Here is a 16,820-nt window from a genome sequence, read left to right as displayed (position 1 = left end):
TCTTCTCCTTGTACACCAACTGCTGCACCTCCAGCCATGACTCCGTGAAGTTGGTTAAGTTTGCGGATGACACCACTCTTTTGGGCTCATCTCGGATGGTGATGAGTCTGCCTACAGGAGAGAGGTGGAGCGGCTGGTGTCCTGGTGTAACAGCAACAACCTGGAGCTTAATGCCCAAAAAACAGTGGAGATGATTGTGGACTTCAGGAAAGTCACAGCCCCCCTGCCTCCCCTTGCCCTGACAGATACCCCCATCACCACTGTGGTCTCTTTCTGCTTCCTGGGCACCCACATCACCCACGACCTCAAGTGGGAGCTGACCATCAACTCCCTTATCAAGAAGGCCCAGCAGAGGATGTACTTCCTGCGGCAGCTGAGGAAAGCCAAGCTGCCAGTCCAGATGATGGTGCAGTTCTATACGGCCATCATTGAGTCCATCCTCACCTCTTCCATCACTGTGTGGTATGCTGGGGCCACTGCCAGGGACAAACAGAGACTGCAGCGCATTGTGCGCTCTGCTGAGAAGGTAATCGGCTGCAGCCTTCCATCTCTCAAGGACCTGTACGTCTCCAGGACTCGGGGGCGAGCAGGCCGGATAGCAGCTGACTCTTCTCATCCTGGACATGGACTATTTGAGCCACTTCCCTCTGGCAGAAGGTTACGGTCCATTCGGACCAGAACCTCTCGCCATAAGAACAGTTTTTTCCCCTCTGCCGTTGGTCTCATGAACACTTTATAACAATTGTATTGAGCTGGACACTACATAACATCTGTACTGAGCTGGACATTTTATAACATTTGCATCAGTTGGTCACTTTTATAACATTAGTCACTTTAAATAAGTCATTTTTTACATTTTTTATATGCTTTTTAAAATAGGAAAATTTTTACTTCGTAAATTATTATTATTATTATTATTATTATTATTCAGTGTTTTTATGTTGCACTCTGTCACCGAAGCAAGTTCCTAGTTTGTGAATTGTGTTTGCAGACAATGGCAATAAAGTTTCTGATTCTGATTCTGATTCTGATTTTGAAATTCGCTACTGAGCTGAGAAATAACAGTTACATTTGTAGCAGTCTATAAATTGGCTTTGAAGTGATCCAGCATTTAAACACTGTGTTGTTACCTTGTAAAACTTTTACTCTAGCTAAAGTGTTTTTTGTTGTTGTTGTTTGTTTGTTTACTTGTTTGTTTACTAGGGGAAGTCGTGGCCTAATGGTTAGAGAGTCGGACTCGTAATCCAAAGGTTGTGGGTTCGAGTCCCCGGCCGGCAGGAATTGTAGGTGGGGGGAGTGAATGTACAGCGCTCTCTCCACCCTCAATACCACGACTGAGGTGCCCTTGAGCAAGGCACCGAACCCCCAACTGCTCCCCGGGCACTGCAGCATAAAATGGTTGCCCACTGCTCCGGGTGTATGTTCACGGTGTGTGTGTGTGTGTGTGTTCACTGCTGTGTGTGTGCACGTTGGATGGGTTAAATGCAGAGCACAAATAGTATGGGTCACCATACTTGGCTGAATGTCACTTCACTTCACTTTGCTGGCGTATAAAATACCATTTGTACATTAACATTTCTTTCTCTTTTTTATTTTTACTTTTTGGATGATGCTTCGAATATTACAACAGACTGTTTTTCTAAGTGTGACAAAGGAAGAAGGTAAGACCTGATTTAGTAGAATATTGCCATGCAAAGTTTGGTCCCACTTTATCAAGTGTCTTTAAGGACGTCTATGAATGAATGATGGAATAAATAAACAATAGGTTAGGTAAGTTGTACTTGCTTGTGATGAAGCTTAGTTAAAAAAAAAATCTGAGTAAGAGACGGACAGAAATATTGCGAGAGAGAGACTTTAAATTATTAATTGAAATGTTAGTACAAAGTAGAAAAAGGCACTTATATAAAGTAGATCCTCAAGTCTTGTTTAATTAGCCTGTGATATATATATATATATATATATATATATATATATATATATATATATAGGTATAATTTATTCTTTCTTTCTTTTTTTTCATAATGTTCATGGTACATTTACAGTTGCTGCATTGCTGAGTGATAACCATATGGAATAAGTTACCATTAGGGCTTCTTGCAAAAAAAACCCTCTCCTAATTAACATTCTTTATTACTCTTTAGAGTTCATAAGACACCTGAGAAGTCGTTACAAGACAGTAAGACAACATGTTGTGGACCTTATTAATGAGAGTAATGACGATATGAAGAGGCTTGAGCATCATCTGTTTGATCTAGTCACACCTCCATGTACAAACAGTAAGATATAGATTCACAGACACTTTTTTTTTACCCCATAATATTATTTTTTATTTATTAATTTTTGAATTGGTTTATTTATTAATTTATTTTGTATATGGAAGGTAAGACACTTTTAAAATTATAGTTTTGCTGACACCTTGAATTAAATAAATAAATAAATAATGTATCACTGTATTATCATCTACCTATCCACAGCAAAAACAGAAGCTTCTGGGCCAATTTGCATCACCCCAAAAGAAATCAACAGGTCATAAATGCCTTCATGTATTTGCAAATCCAGAAGTTTAATGTTCAGTCAGCAGAGCGGGCATTTTATATAGACAGCTATGAAATGGCCAACATTTGGAAAGGTCAATTAACAAAGCTGAAGGTTGGTTTTATTCAGTGTAAATACAATAGGGTCTCGATGGCTTTGAATTCTAAAAAACAATATATATATATATATATATATTTTTTTTTTTTTTTTTTTTTTTTTTTTTTTTTTTTCAGATTGACCCCTCAGTGTACCACTTCATCGTTGGCATAATAAACGAGCACAACCACTGGACAGTTACGGTATAAGATGCAACTGGCTTTGTTTTTAAAATAAACCAAACCAAAATGGTACATTATTTGCATGACTATGTTTCTATTATGTTCTTAAATCCTGAAAGGTTATCCTGCCATCACAGAAGAAGGCATTATTTTTAGACCCACTGGAAGAAAGTAATATCAATATAACGAAGTGCTATAGGGTGAAAAGTTATTATAAAATATTATAATAATTTTTCAGTGATTCATTTGAAACTACACTCACCTAAAGGATTATTAGGAACACCATACTAATACTGTGTTTGACCCCCTTTCGCCTTTAGAACTGCCTTAATTCAACAAGGTGCTGAAAGCATTCTTTAGAAATGTTGGCCCATATTGATAGGATAGCATCTTGCAGTTAATGGAGATTTGTGGGATGCACATCCAGGGCACGAAGCTCCCGTTCCACCACATCCCAAAGATGCTCTATTGGGTTGAGATCTGGTGACTGTGGGGGCCATTTTAGTACAGTGAACTCATTGTCATGTTCAAGAAACCAATTTGAAATGATTCGAGCTTTGTGACATGGTGCATTATCCTGCTGGAAGTAGCCATCAGAGGATGGGTACATGGTGGTAATAAAGGGATGGACATGGTCAGAAACAATGCTCAGGTAGGCCGTGGCATTTAAACGATGCCCAATTGGCACTAAGGGGCCTAAAGTGTGCCAAGAAAACATCCCCCACACCATTACACCACCACCAGCAGCCTGCACAGTGGTAACAAGGCATGATTGATCCATGTTCTCATTCTGTTTACGCCAAATTCTGACTCTACCATCTGAATGTCTCAACAGAAATCGAGACTCATCAGACCAGGCAACATTTTTCCAGTCTTCAAGCGTTCAATTTTGGTGAGTCCGTGCAAATTGTAGCCTCTTTGCCCTATTTGTAGTGGAGATGAGTGGTACCCGGTGGGGTCTTCTGCTGTTGTAGCCCATCCGCCTCAAGGTTGTGCGTGTTGTGCCTTCACAAATGCTTTGCTGCATACCTCGGTTGTAACGAGTGGTTATTTCAGTCAAAGTTGCTCTTCTATCAGCTTGAATCAGTCGGCCCATTCTCCTCTGACCTCTAGCATCAACAAGGCATTTTCGCCCACAGGACTGCCGCATACTGGATGTTTTTCCCTTTTCACACCATTCTTTGTAAACCCTAGAAATGGTTGTGCGTGAAAATCCCAGTAACTGAGCAGAATGTGAAATACTCAGACCGGCCCGTCTGGCACCAACAACCATGCCACGCTCAGAATTGCTTAAATCACCTTTCTTTCCCATTCTGACATTCAGTTTGGAGTTCAGGAGATTGTCTTGACCAGGACCACACCCCTAAATGCATTGAAGCAACTGCCATGTGATTGGTTGATTAGATAATTGCATTAATGAGAAATTTAACAGGTGTTCCTAATAATCCTTTAGGTGAGTGTATAATGCATAGCACTGTCATTTGTTACATTGTGTTTTGTCAATTTAAGGGCATTAATGTATCAGAGAGGATACGATGCCTCAACCTGGATGTGTGAGAAAGTTCCTCATCCTAAACAGTGTCAGGGTTCTGTCGTGTCTGTCATGTGTTCCCGTCTCATGTTTCCTTATTTGGTTTGTTTCCTGTCCTTGTTTCATGTGATTATTAGTTCATTCTGTTCAGGTGTGTTTGTCTCATTAGCGCGTGTATTTAAGTTCCTGCTTGTTGAGTTTTGTGTTGTTTGGTCTACTCGTTACTCCCCGGTGTTCCTGTCTGTGTCTTGTCCTGCCTTGATGTCATAAGTAAAGACTATTATTTGAAGTTATATCCTCGTCTGCGTGTGTGCACCGTGACAAACAGAGTGATTCCTCATCCTGTGGAGTTTTTGCACTGAAGGTCTCAAAGCTGTATGATGAAATTATGGTGGACACAATCATTATAAACAGAGTAATTTATAATACCTAACTTTCCTAAACGTGATTTTTACCTTTTTTTTTTTTTTTTTTTTTTGTAGTTTGCTGAATGCATTCTCCGTCTGCAGCCAATAGAGTTCTCCAATAGTGAAGCTTCAGTGAACAACTATATTTTGTATAAAAAGCAATGTATTTGAATTCTTTTACTAGTGCTTAATTCAGGTACATTAATAGTTACCAGATAACTCTTATTTTTAAACTGCATTTTCATTGTTGAATTTATTTTTTTATTTCTTGTTTTTATTTATTTGAATAATTAATAAATATCAGTAACTTTGCATAGTTTCTACTCACACTTTTTTTTAATGTATTTATTTTTTTATGTTTATTGGGGATGTGATACTCACTGTATATAGTGAACTGAAACACTGAATATGTTATTCACCTATAAAGCTAAATAAAATGTTGTAACATGCTATCTAAATTCACTTTAATGGAAGAGACTTTTATTATAATTAGCTTTATTTAATTTATTTTTTTTTATTTATACTTTCTTTTTTAATAAAAGAAAAGATAAAGCAATTCATTGCTAACAAAGTCACTCATCGGCTCCAGAATAGAGAGCCTGCAGAACAGGTGTAAGTAAATAAATTTAGCATCTTTATAGATTATCTATTGATCTGTAATGGGCGGTGGGTAAAGTAGTCTAATACTGCAATCTATTAAATCGAGCGTTAGCGTTAATTCTGGCAGGTCACGTGAGTCAAGCTTGCATCAGCTGATTTTCAGCCGATCACATCTACCTATAGGAATACGACACCTATTGCGGCATTCCTATATAAGCTCTATTCAGTTTGAATCGGCAGCTTTTCCCGCTTGCTCAGGAGCAAATTAGACCGCAAATTCTATCTCTATGGGAAATCTTCAATCAGGAATTTTCATGGGTTCATTTCTCACAGAGTTCTCACCAGATTCAAGTTTGTGAACTTGAACGCGAATTCGCCGTGATTGATATAAACTGATAGACTCGGAAGTGACCTGAGCAAGCACTGCTTCTCACAACGATATATCATTGATATAGACTGCAATGCCCGCAATTCGCTGAAGTTGTGCTAATGTGACTGCATCAACAACACTTTTACAAGAGATCTGCTTTCCCTGCTGGAAGAAGCAAAGATATCACGGAGGGTTAAAGCATACGTAACAACTGAACATTTAACCCTTTATTCATCTCACTCTGAATGTCTTCACAAAGCTAAGCGAAGTTCTTTTTCATTCTCATTGCCTTATGCTATGTTGGCAATTATGCTATCAAATATTGCTCGTTGTTTAAGGCAGTTGTTCAGTAACATGTTTGTTTGCTAGGTATGCTGTTGCTTTAGGCTCATTGGTGTATCTTGACACACTGGTATCATTACCCAGTTAAATTTACCACAGCCAGGCTTATTTTTAATCTGTTTAAGGCTATCTGATATGAAACAAGCTTGCTGCTTAAGGCTCATCTAGTATTGGGAATTGTGTTTCATTAAACTTATCCTACCATTATTTTCAAAACGCTGTATTTTAAGTTAGTGATATGCTGTTGCTTTAATTAGTGTACCTGTAACATGCTTGATACTAATGGGCAGTATGTAGATTTTGCTACCAAAGGTTATTAATGCTAACGGTTATCTGGATAAGGGCTACATGGTGTTGCCTAAACTTCGGCTATTGACCATATGCTGTACTGCAATAAAGGGGCATGCTGCTCTTCTCAGCTGCTTATTAAAGAAGAGCACCCCTTTGCTGCTTCTCTTCTTCTTAAAGGGCTTGCTGCCCCAGTCTATGCTATTTCAGAAGGTATTTGCTTTAAAGCTGTTAGGGTATAGGGATTTCGCTTGCTTTTAGGGCTTATCTAGTGCTCAGTATCATGTTTGTTGCTAGACCTGCTTGCTGCTTTAAACTATTGGTGTTACTGCAAGTGCTGGTATTCGTTAAATTTGCAACAGCAAGAAGCTAATGTTTTGCTGTTGTTTAGACCATCTGATTGTTCTCGAAATATGCTTGTTGCTTATGGCTCATCTAATATTGGGACTGCTATTTCCTTAAGTTTCTTGACTACTGCAACATGCTGTGATTTAAGCAAGCAACATGCTTGCTGCAAGCTATCGAGTGTATTGGTAAGGTTTTTTGTCTTCGCTCATGTGGGTTGTCAAGATTGAGGACACGTAACACAACGAGCACAATGTCAGTGGGAGACGACACACTTGTAAACTGATGAGTTGACTTGAGTTGTTATATGCTGTTTTATAGAGTTTTTAAATGGATGCTGAATCTTTTAGGCCAGGTAGAACCGGCGATCTCTTGAACCATTCATGTTTGCTCATATGGCTGCAGTACGCTGTGTTTGCTGCAGATTAGGCTGCCAATTTTAGTGCGTTTTCTGCATCTTTTTCAGGTATTACATTAAAGGGGCTTGCTGCTCTTCTTAGCTGCTTATAAAGAAGAGCACCACTTTGCTGCTACTCTCCTCCGGTAAGGGGCTGCTGCTCTTCTTAACTGCTTATAAAGAAGAGCACCCCTTCACTGCCTTCTCCTTTAAGGGGCTGCTGCCCCAGTCTCTGCTATTTTAAGAAGGCTATGCTTCTTTCAGAATACCATCAGTTGTGGTTTGGGCGGTTCTGGCCTATCGTGTGTTGGGGGGTTCTGGCCTTTCGTTTGTGTTGGGGGGGTTATTATTATTATTATTATTATTATTATTGCTGCTCTCCCTGCTCATTCATGACAGGCTGCATGGATGGACAGGGAGTTTTGCCCAGAACAGAACCATACCGCCAAACCAAACTTTATGCTGAGTATCTATCATTTTGACGATAGTGGTCCTGACAGAAATCGAGCGTTAGCGTTAATTCTGGCAGGTCACGTGAGTCAAGCTTGCATCAGCTGATTTTCAGCCGATCACATCTACCTATAGGAATACGACACCTATTGCGGCATTCCTATATAAGCTCTATTCAGTTTGAATCGGCAGCTTTTCCCGCTTGCTCAGGAGCAAATTACCCTCCTCCATCCCCAACTCCTCCTTTCGCGCAGTCAGGACTTGGCTTTCTGATTTTACTTGCTGAATCAGACTTCTTGAATAATGTTACACTTAAATATCATTGAGTACATCAATGATATCTGCTTTGTTCTGTTCTGTTAACCCTTGGGGGGTTATTATTATTATTATTATTATTATTATTGCTGCTCTCCCTGCTCATTCATGACAGGCTGCATGGATGGACAGGGAGTTTTGCCCAGAACAGAACCATACCGCCAAACCAAACTTTATGCTGAGTATCTATCATTTTGACGATAGTGGTCCTGACAGAACTAAGTATAAAAGCTTGTACTACCACAACTACAACCACCCACCCCTCTAGATCCACCCCTGCTACAGAAAGTTTCACAAACTGACTTATATGTTTGTGTTTTTTTATCAGGTGGTGTCATTAGTAATGTGGTAATATTTAGTCAAATATTGTATGGCCGTTGTGAACTAGGCAAACTGTCTTTTTTATTTTATTTTGTCAACCTGTCGTCTTCTGCTGGGGGCGTGTCCAGAAGCGGAGCCCAGCTGTCACTCAAAGTGTAATAGTTGTTTATTCCTCGTCTCATCTGCCCTATTCGAAGTGACACCGCGGATCCCTCGAGAATCAAGGTAAAATAAAAACAACCACAAAAAAAAAAGAGGTCAATAGCCTATAATTGCTTTTCGGTATCTGCATTGACAGAAATAGCTATTTCACAACATATGCATTCATGCATTTCGATACGACATGAACGGCTAAAATAGTCAGACGGCATGCAACAGCAGGCGCTTTTATCCTTTTACTCTGTATGTAAACTTAAACTTTTTGTAACGTGTCTTTTGAGGCCGGCTGCAGTATTACATTGTAATATGCTGCAAAACACGCACGCACGCACAAATGAAAACATTTCGATATTGACAGGACTGAATCGATTTATTATCCCTTTTCATCTGTGACGACATGCTCATAAAGGCATTTTGTTGGTATTTGATCGATTTTCGCCGAACAAACGCACACGCATTCGATATTCTGTTGTTTTTGTACTGCTTGTTGTAGACACGATCTACCATAATCACACACCAAATGTTCTGTTCTGTGTTTTTTATTATCAGGACAAGAAAACATGAGTAGTTCTGAAGATGACCTTGACTTGCCTTTTGAAGAGTCGATGGTTGGTCGAATTAATTCATTAGAAAAATTTGCAACCGAGGAATTTTCAAAGTTAAAAAAGCTAAACAAAAACCTCCAAGAGTCATTAAATGTAAGGATGATAAGAGAACTGGCTGCAGTCAAGGCTGAACTCTGTGCCTTAAGAACACGTGTAGCGGATCAAGATCAACAGATCCAGGAATTAAAGCAAAAGCTGGAGGAAAAGGCAACCAGTGCACCTACCCACACTGGAGTCCAGGAGAAGAGTCTGGCTTCTTCACCGGATTGGACTCCAGAACGGAAAAAGATACGTTCTGAAGACTTTGACCAGATCCTCAAGACTTTTTGGCCAGAAAGGTCTGATGCCCGTGAGAGGTTGTCTGAAAGGCAGCAGGCCTTCTTCATCTACATGATGGACCAATTGAAAATAAAAGGTGAGAGTGCTTTAAGTCTATTCACTGTTTGACACACGAAAACATTCTCTCAACAGAAGTCATGTCACATGATACTAACAACAATAACCTCCTGATATTTCTGTCAGATGGGAGAAACGTGGAGCTGAATGCAGCGATGGTGCACAGCGAAGGAGTTTCCAGGGGCGTCTGGGACGAGGACTGGGTTCCTGACACAATTAAAACAAGTTTCACGAAGTACCTGAAAAAAAAAATAATCCGCCATGTTACAGACGTGCAGAGGCAACTTTTCCAGAAAAGAGAAATGGACAGGCTCAGACAAATTGTTGCTTAAGAATTGGGCCTGTTCAGTTGCCTTAATTTGTATTTTTAATTTGTTTTAATTTTTAATTTCTTAATTTGTAAAACGGTGTTTATTTTTTGTATTGTAATGTTTTAATAAATAATATAGCATGTCTTTTATGCACTCTGTAGCTTGCCATTGTGCAGTAGCATAGCACAACACAAATATATACAGTTATATTCACACTCTACATACTTAAATGTAAATTTTGTAATACATTTGACATTTTACATGTTTCTTCCACTTTGTTTTGGTTGTTATTTATTTTGAACATTAAACATTTTGTTCAGCAATTTTTGATTTAAATTTAGCACATCTGATCTCTTCTGGAAGCTGGTTCCAACTGCGGGCCGCATAATAGCTAAAAGCAGACTCCCCTTGTTTTGTGTGAACCCTTGGTATTTCTAACTGACTCGATCCTAATGATCTGAGTGGTCTGTTCGGTTTATATTCAGTGAGCATATCAGCAATATATGTAGGTCCTGGGCCATTGAGTGAATTATAAACAAGTAAAAGTACTTTAAAATCAATCCTAAATGTAACTGGAAGCCAGTGTAAGGACCTGAGGACTGGTGTGATATGCTCAGATTTTCTGGTTCTAGTCAGAATCCTGGCAGCAGCATTCTGGGTGAGCTGCAGTTGTCTAATGGTCTTCTTGGGAAGGCCGGTGAGGAGACCATTACAGTAATCCACCCTGCTGGTGATAAAGGCATGAACAAGTTTCTCCAAGTCTTGACTGGAAACAAAACATCTAATTCTTGCAATGTTTTTGAGATGATAGTATGCTGATTTAGTTACTGCTTTGACATGACTACTGAAACTAAGGTCTGTCTCCAGAATCACCCCAAGATTTCTGACTTGATTTTTAGTTGTTTGACCCCTAGAGTCAAGGTATGCATTCACCTTGAGAACTTCATCTTTGTTTCCAAATGCAATCACTTCAGTTTTCTCCTTGTTTAACTGAAGAATGTTCTGGCACATCCAACTGTTAATTTCATCAATGCATTGGCAGAGGGAGTCAATGGGGCTGTAGTCATTTGGAGATAAGGCTAGGTAAATCTGGGTATCATCAGCATAGCTGTGATAGGCAATTTGGTTCTTCCTCATTATCTGACTTAGTGGGAGCATATACAGGTTAAACAAGAGCGGTGCAAGAATTGAGCCTTGTGGGACTCCACATGTCATGGCCGTCCACTTAGACTTATGCTCTCCTATACTCACATAATAACCTCTCCCTTCTAAGTATGATCTGAACCATTTGAGTGCCATCCCAGAAAGCCCGACCCAGTTTTCCAGTCTCTCTAGAAGTATGTTATGATCGACAGTGTCAAACGCAGCACTAAGATCTAGTAGTACCAGCACTGATATTTTGCCAGAATCAGAATTGAAGCGAATATCATTTATTGTCTTAATGAGTGCTGTCTCTGTGCTGTGATGTGCTCGGAAACCAGATTGAAAATTGTCCAGGTATCCATTTGAGTTTAAGTAGTTGTTCAGCTGATTAAAAACTACCTTTTCAATAATCTTACCTATGAAAGGAAGATTTGATATGGGTCTATAGTTGCTCAACATGGTGTTCTCAAGATTGCGCTTTTTCAGAAAGGGCTTAACAACTGCAGTTTTAAGGGAGTTTGGAAAAGTCCCAGAAAGAAGTGAGGCGTTCACCACTTCTAAGAGATCATCTTTTAAACAGTTAACCTGTTAGCCTGCACCAGAGCGACCTCGCACTGAACGATCTTTGTTTGCATGTGTCATTGTTTACAATAGAATAAATGAAACGGGACAAAGTTAATCTTTACAAACTTTATATCATTCTGAGGGTCTAAGCCTCAAGCATCGACGACAGATCGCTGTTTTTCGATGGAAAGCTTATAAGGAATGAGTGGCACAAATTTGCTACATTTGTGTAAGCAGTACACATCCAAACACGCAGAGTAAAAAAGCCGTACGTACCTTTATCATTGTAATAACGAGCCACAAACGCGTCCACTGCTGAAATCCCAGTTTAGTTAGAGAGGTAAGGGTCCACAGAAAAACATCCCAGCGAGCACTTTTAGTCCAGCGAAACAATAACGTTGTAATAAGGATGAATATTCCTTTGTTTACATTTCATTTCTTCAGAGAGTTATTGTTCGCGTCCGTTATGGAATAAATTACGCTCAAAAACAGCGTCTTGGTGGTAAAAAAACAAAACGATGTTGTAGAATACGGTCTTACAAATATAACGAGACCGTCTACGGAAAAAAAAGTCTCAGAAAAGCGGAATATAGATTATTTGAATTTGGCGCTCCCTCCTGCCGGCAGTGACGCTTCTGTGACGCACGCTGTCATCTGAGCGGGGCATAACTTAGCGATCTGCTTTATCCATAAAAAACTGTTTTTTTTCTTCTACATTTTTTATATGTGTGTGTGTGTGTATTGTGTGGGGAATGTGGCCGTGTCTGCATGATTATAATCTGTATGGACGCACATCAGCGTGTTTATTAGCGACTCTATGACGGCTATCATTGTGATTCATTGATCAGCTATTATTGATTATATGGCCCATCTGTATGATTATAATCTGAATGGAAGCACATCAGCGTGTGTTTACTGACTCTATGACCATGTCTGGCAATATCACTTCACGTCTGGCAGTGATATTTATCATTGTAATAACGAATAACGAAGAATACTTCAGTATACATACTATATACAAAGCATTTTTTTCTATTTTTTTTCCTTTTTTATTACTCAAATAATTATTTTTGTATTTTTTAGTGCTCAAATAAATCTGTCTATTATTTTATAATTGAAAAACTATGCAGGAACATGTATAATGACTAAAATAGCTTGTATAATTCTGTAATCCATTTGGTGGTTATTTTTCCTCAAACAGGGGGGTGGGGGGACTATAAATAGTTTCAGAAAAAATATTGCAGGAATCTCATTTTTCATGGTATCTTCTTCAAATTTGAAATATGAACTGATGAGACACATGGCTTTCGAGCCATTACTTTTCTGGATTGCTCCAGGACTTATTTCATGTATTTGTATATGAAATAAAAAAACATTCAGTGTGGAAAAATATTTTTCAAGGCACGTCAGTGTCTATAACTTTTTATCTTTTTGAGCATTATCAACTCTGGATGATAGATAGTAAAGCCCAGAGTCTCTTCTTTCAAAAGATACCTAATTTGTTTGTGTAAGCACACTTTGTCACAAACTGTTACCATTTTAATTCAGGTAGGTTATTTTCACCTGCGAGGCCACAAATGGGGTTGAAGGTTAACAGGTTAAGCACATTTTTGAAAAAGGATGTGGGAAGTGTGTCAAGATAGCAGGTTGAAGATTTAAGGTGCTGTACTATTTCTTCCAAAATTTTGTTGTCAATTTTTTTTAAAACACACAGTCACTTCTTTTTGAAATTGCGGTCGAATCTGTGTGACCTCTGCATAACTTGAGGATGTGCCAATCTCCTTTCTGATATTATTGATCTTCTCAGAAAAGAAGGAAGCAAACTCATTGCATTTGCTGTCGGAGAGCATTTCCCTGGGAATCTGACTTGGGGGGTTTGTCAGTCTCTCAACAGTCGCAAAAAGAGTGCGAGTGTTGTTTAAGTTACTGTTTATAAGGTTTGAAAAGAAAGTCTGTCTAGCTGTGGCTAGTTCCACATTGAAAGCATGAAGGCTGTCTTTATAGATGCTATAGTGGATTTCGAGTTTCGTCTTCCGCCACATCCGCTCAGCTTTTCTGCATTATCTTTTCATGCTCTGAACTGCTGTTGATTTTCTCCAAATTGATTTCTGTTTCCCCGTCTTCTTGCTGACCTTTATTGGGGCAATATCATCAATAACATTCTTAACTTTTGAGTTAAATGACTCCAGGAGAAGATCAACAGAGTCTGCAGAAATGCTTGGTGTTAATGATATTGCCTTCATAAATAGCGCACTAGTGTTCTCATTAATGCATCTCTTACTGATAGAGACAGATATAGATTCAGTGGTGACTGAGATCAATATATCAAAGAAAATACAGAAGTGATCAGATAGTGCTACATCCTTAATTACAATGGATGAGATGTTTAGACCTCTACTGATGAGTAAATCTAGAGTGTGTCCACGATTGTGTGTGGGTCCGTTTACATGCTGACTTAAGTCAAAAGTGTTTAAAATAGTTATAATTTCTTTTGTAGTTTTGATTTCTGCATTATCTATGTGAATATTAAAATCCCCTGCAATAGCAAAACAGTCAAACTCTAAAGGAAATCATTGATAACAGTTCAGTGAACTCATCAACAAAGGCTGGAGAATATTTTGGAGGCCTGTAAATAATGATAAACAGGGTGTGTGGAGCACCTTTCAGCACAATACCTAGGTATTCAAAAGACAAATACTGACCACATGACATTTGCTTGCACTGATAAACATCTTTAAACAGAGCAGCTACACCTCCACCTCTCCTAACAGTCCTGCAGACACTTAAATTAAAGTTAGGAGGGGCTGTTTCATTAAGGACTGTTGCACTGCAGCTGTCTTCTAACCATGTTTCATTTAGAAACATAAAATCCAGGTTGTTTGTGATAAAAATAAATAATTTCTGATCAACGATTTAATAAAGTGAGCGAATGTTTAAAAATGCTAACTTGATGGAATTACATTTAGTCTCTACAGCAATCTTAGATTGATGCATTATAGGCCGCAGGTTAGATGGGTCAGCCGTACGGCTTGAGAAGGCCTTAGACTTTCTATCACGTGATAAAACAGAAATAGAGGAGGCTACAGGCACAGGCACAGTGGGTTCCCGCTTTGTCTGTAAACATTTGTGAATGTTGTGGCTAATATAGCGGGGACCCGACACATATCACTGAGAGCTGTTATCAGTTGTTTTTGGTCCACCTACACCAGATGGAGAGGGGTTTGGGCCCTGGCATTGTGGCAGCGGCCGGAGAGCTCTCGCAGGAGGAGGAGGGTGAGCTGGGCCTGCAGTCATTGGTGGTTGTGGGGCCCGCCGTTTTTTAGTTGATATCTGGGGGCTTGCAGCGAAAGAGTGGGAGAGTTTGGTCCCAGCATACACCAGTTCCTCCATTTTCTGTGAGAAGCTTAGAAGTGGAGATGCTGGGGAGAGGGAAAGTGTGTCTGGTGAGCAGGGCTCTGGCTCTGGTGTTTCCGGTGGCTGTGAGATGTTGTCCTGGCTTCCCTGGCTGTTTTCCAGAAAGTCGTCCTTGGGTGCTGAGTCTTGGAGCTGTTGTAATACGTCACAGTCTGCATGTGATGAGCTCTGTGGGCAGGGCTCAGCCGGGATGTCCATGAGCAGTGCTTGTTGTGGCTGCGTGGTGTTATCAGTATCCTTGTGGGATGTGTCAACCACATGTTGACTCAAAAGCTGACATGAAGTCCTGTGGTCACTCATATTCTGTCCAGGTGTGTGTGTGCCATTCAGGCCGAGTAGATTGGCACACACCGCTGAAGGATGACGGAGGGAGAAATAGATATTGTCTTTTAGCACTCTTGCACCGAGTCTGTTTAGGTGGAGGCCATCCGGTTTAAACAGTTGTCTGTGGCCCCAGAAAAAATTGAAGTTGTCGATGAAGTTGACTCCTTTTATACTGCAGGTTCTTTGTAGCCATGTATTTAGCCCAAGCAATCGTGAAAACATGTTAGTTCCCCTTGCTGGGAGTGGTCCACTGATGAACGACTGAACTTCAAGACTTTGAAGAGTTTCAAAGAGTTCACTGAAATCCTTCTTAAGGAGTTCTGACTGCTCCTTCCGAATTTCATTCTTCCCCACATGGATGATGACTCGATTTGCAGTCTTGTACTTCATCAGAATGTTCCGAAGTTCTTTGTTCACATCAGAAGACGGTAGCTTGAGGAAAGCAGTATGTAGTTGTAGTCCTACTATTGATGTTTCTGATAATAGCGTCACCCACTATCAGAGTCCTGGGCTCGGCTGCGCTCTGAGCTGAAAGCCGCTGTCTGCTCGACCTTGAGCGCCTCTTAGTAGCGATGTTAGCTGTTGGCTGATTCGATCCGTCACATTTGCAGATTCCTCACCCACATTCATTAATGCTTCAAATCTGTTCTCAAGATGTATAGGGGGTGGTAGGATACCAGTGTTTACAAGTCTTGTCATAGCCGTATCTGGGGTAGAGGATGCTACGGCAGCAATACGAGATACTCGTGATAATCTGATGTCTCGATTGCCTTTGGGTCTCGCTCCCTGTTTGTGCCATCGATTTGTCTGTCGATCTGTTTCGGCTTTTTCCTCTACACTTTGTATAAACTGTTGAGATTCACTAGATTCACAGGACTCACCGGCTGTATGCTGAGGGGGTCCGTGATGACCATCTGCTGTGTGTTCCACCTGATTTGGAAGTCCAGCAAGTAACTTTGTTTCAAGAACCACAATCCTTTGTAGAAGTCTGTGACAGTTTCTGCAGCAAGTAGATTCCACGAGAGGCATTTTCACTCGTCTGTTTGAATGTAGACAGCTGTGTTTTTCCGCCTCTGGAATGTAAACTGCTGGGAAAGAGTCTTAATTTTCCCCCCCAAAAACAAAATGTGTTGTCTGAGCACTGTGCTGATCTGCTGAAGTTAAAATCTTAGAGAGATCTGAGAAAAGTGCAAAAATAGGGAGCAAAGCGCAGAGCAAGAGCAAGAGCATCCGAACAGTAGCAAAGCCGGAAGAGGAATTAAGGAGACTATTAGCTCCCATCCCCTTCTGTGACCTATGAAGTCATGCTGTCAATCAACACGCTTCCACGCTCTTCTGGAGAGAGAGAGAGAGGTAACAGATTAATTGTTCATTTTACATTTTTCAAGTTATACCTGTACATATGCAATTACAAGTTTGTTTCAGTCTGTTTGTATTCCATTTATAAATCAACAGTTTACAAATAACATAGCAACTATGAACGTGTGTTTGTGTTATTTATATATATATATATATATATATATATATATATATATATATATATATATATATATATATATATATATATATATATATATATAAATATTAAATGTATTCCATTTATAAAATAACAGTTTTTTCACAAATAACATATAGTTAAAGTACAGTTGTAGCACAGGAGTTGGAAACCTGGATGCCAGCAAACACACACCAAACGGGATGCAATAAATGCTATTAATTATGCTA

The sequence above is a fragment of the Barbus barbus genome, assembly GCF_936440315.1.
Source record: "Barbus barbus genome assembly, chromosome: 45".
In the NCBI taxonomy this organism is placed as follows: Eukaryota; Metazoa; Chordata; class Actinopteri; order Cypriniformes; family Cyprinidae; genus Barbus; species Barbus barbus.
This window is presented reverse-complemented; position numbering follows the sequence as displayed.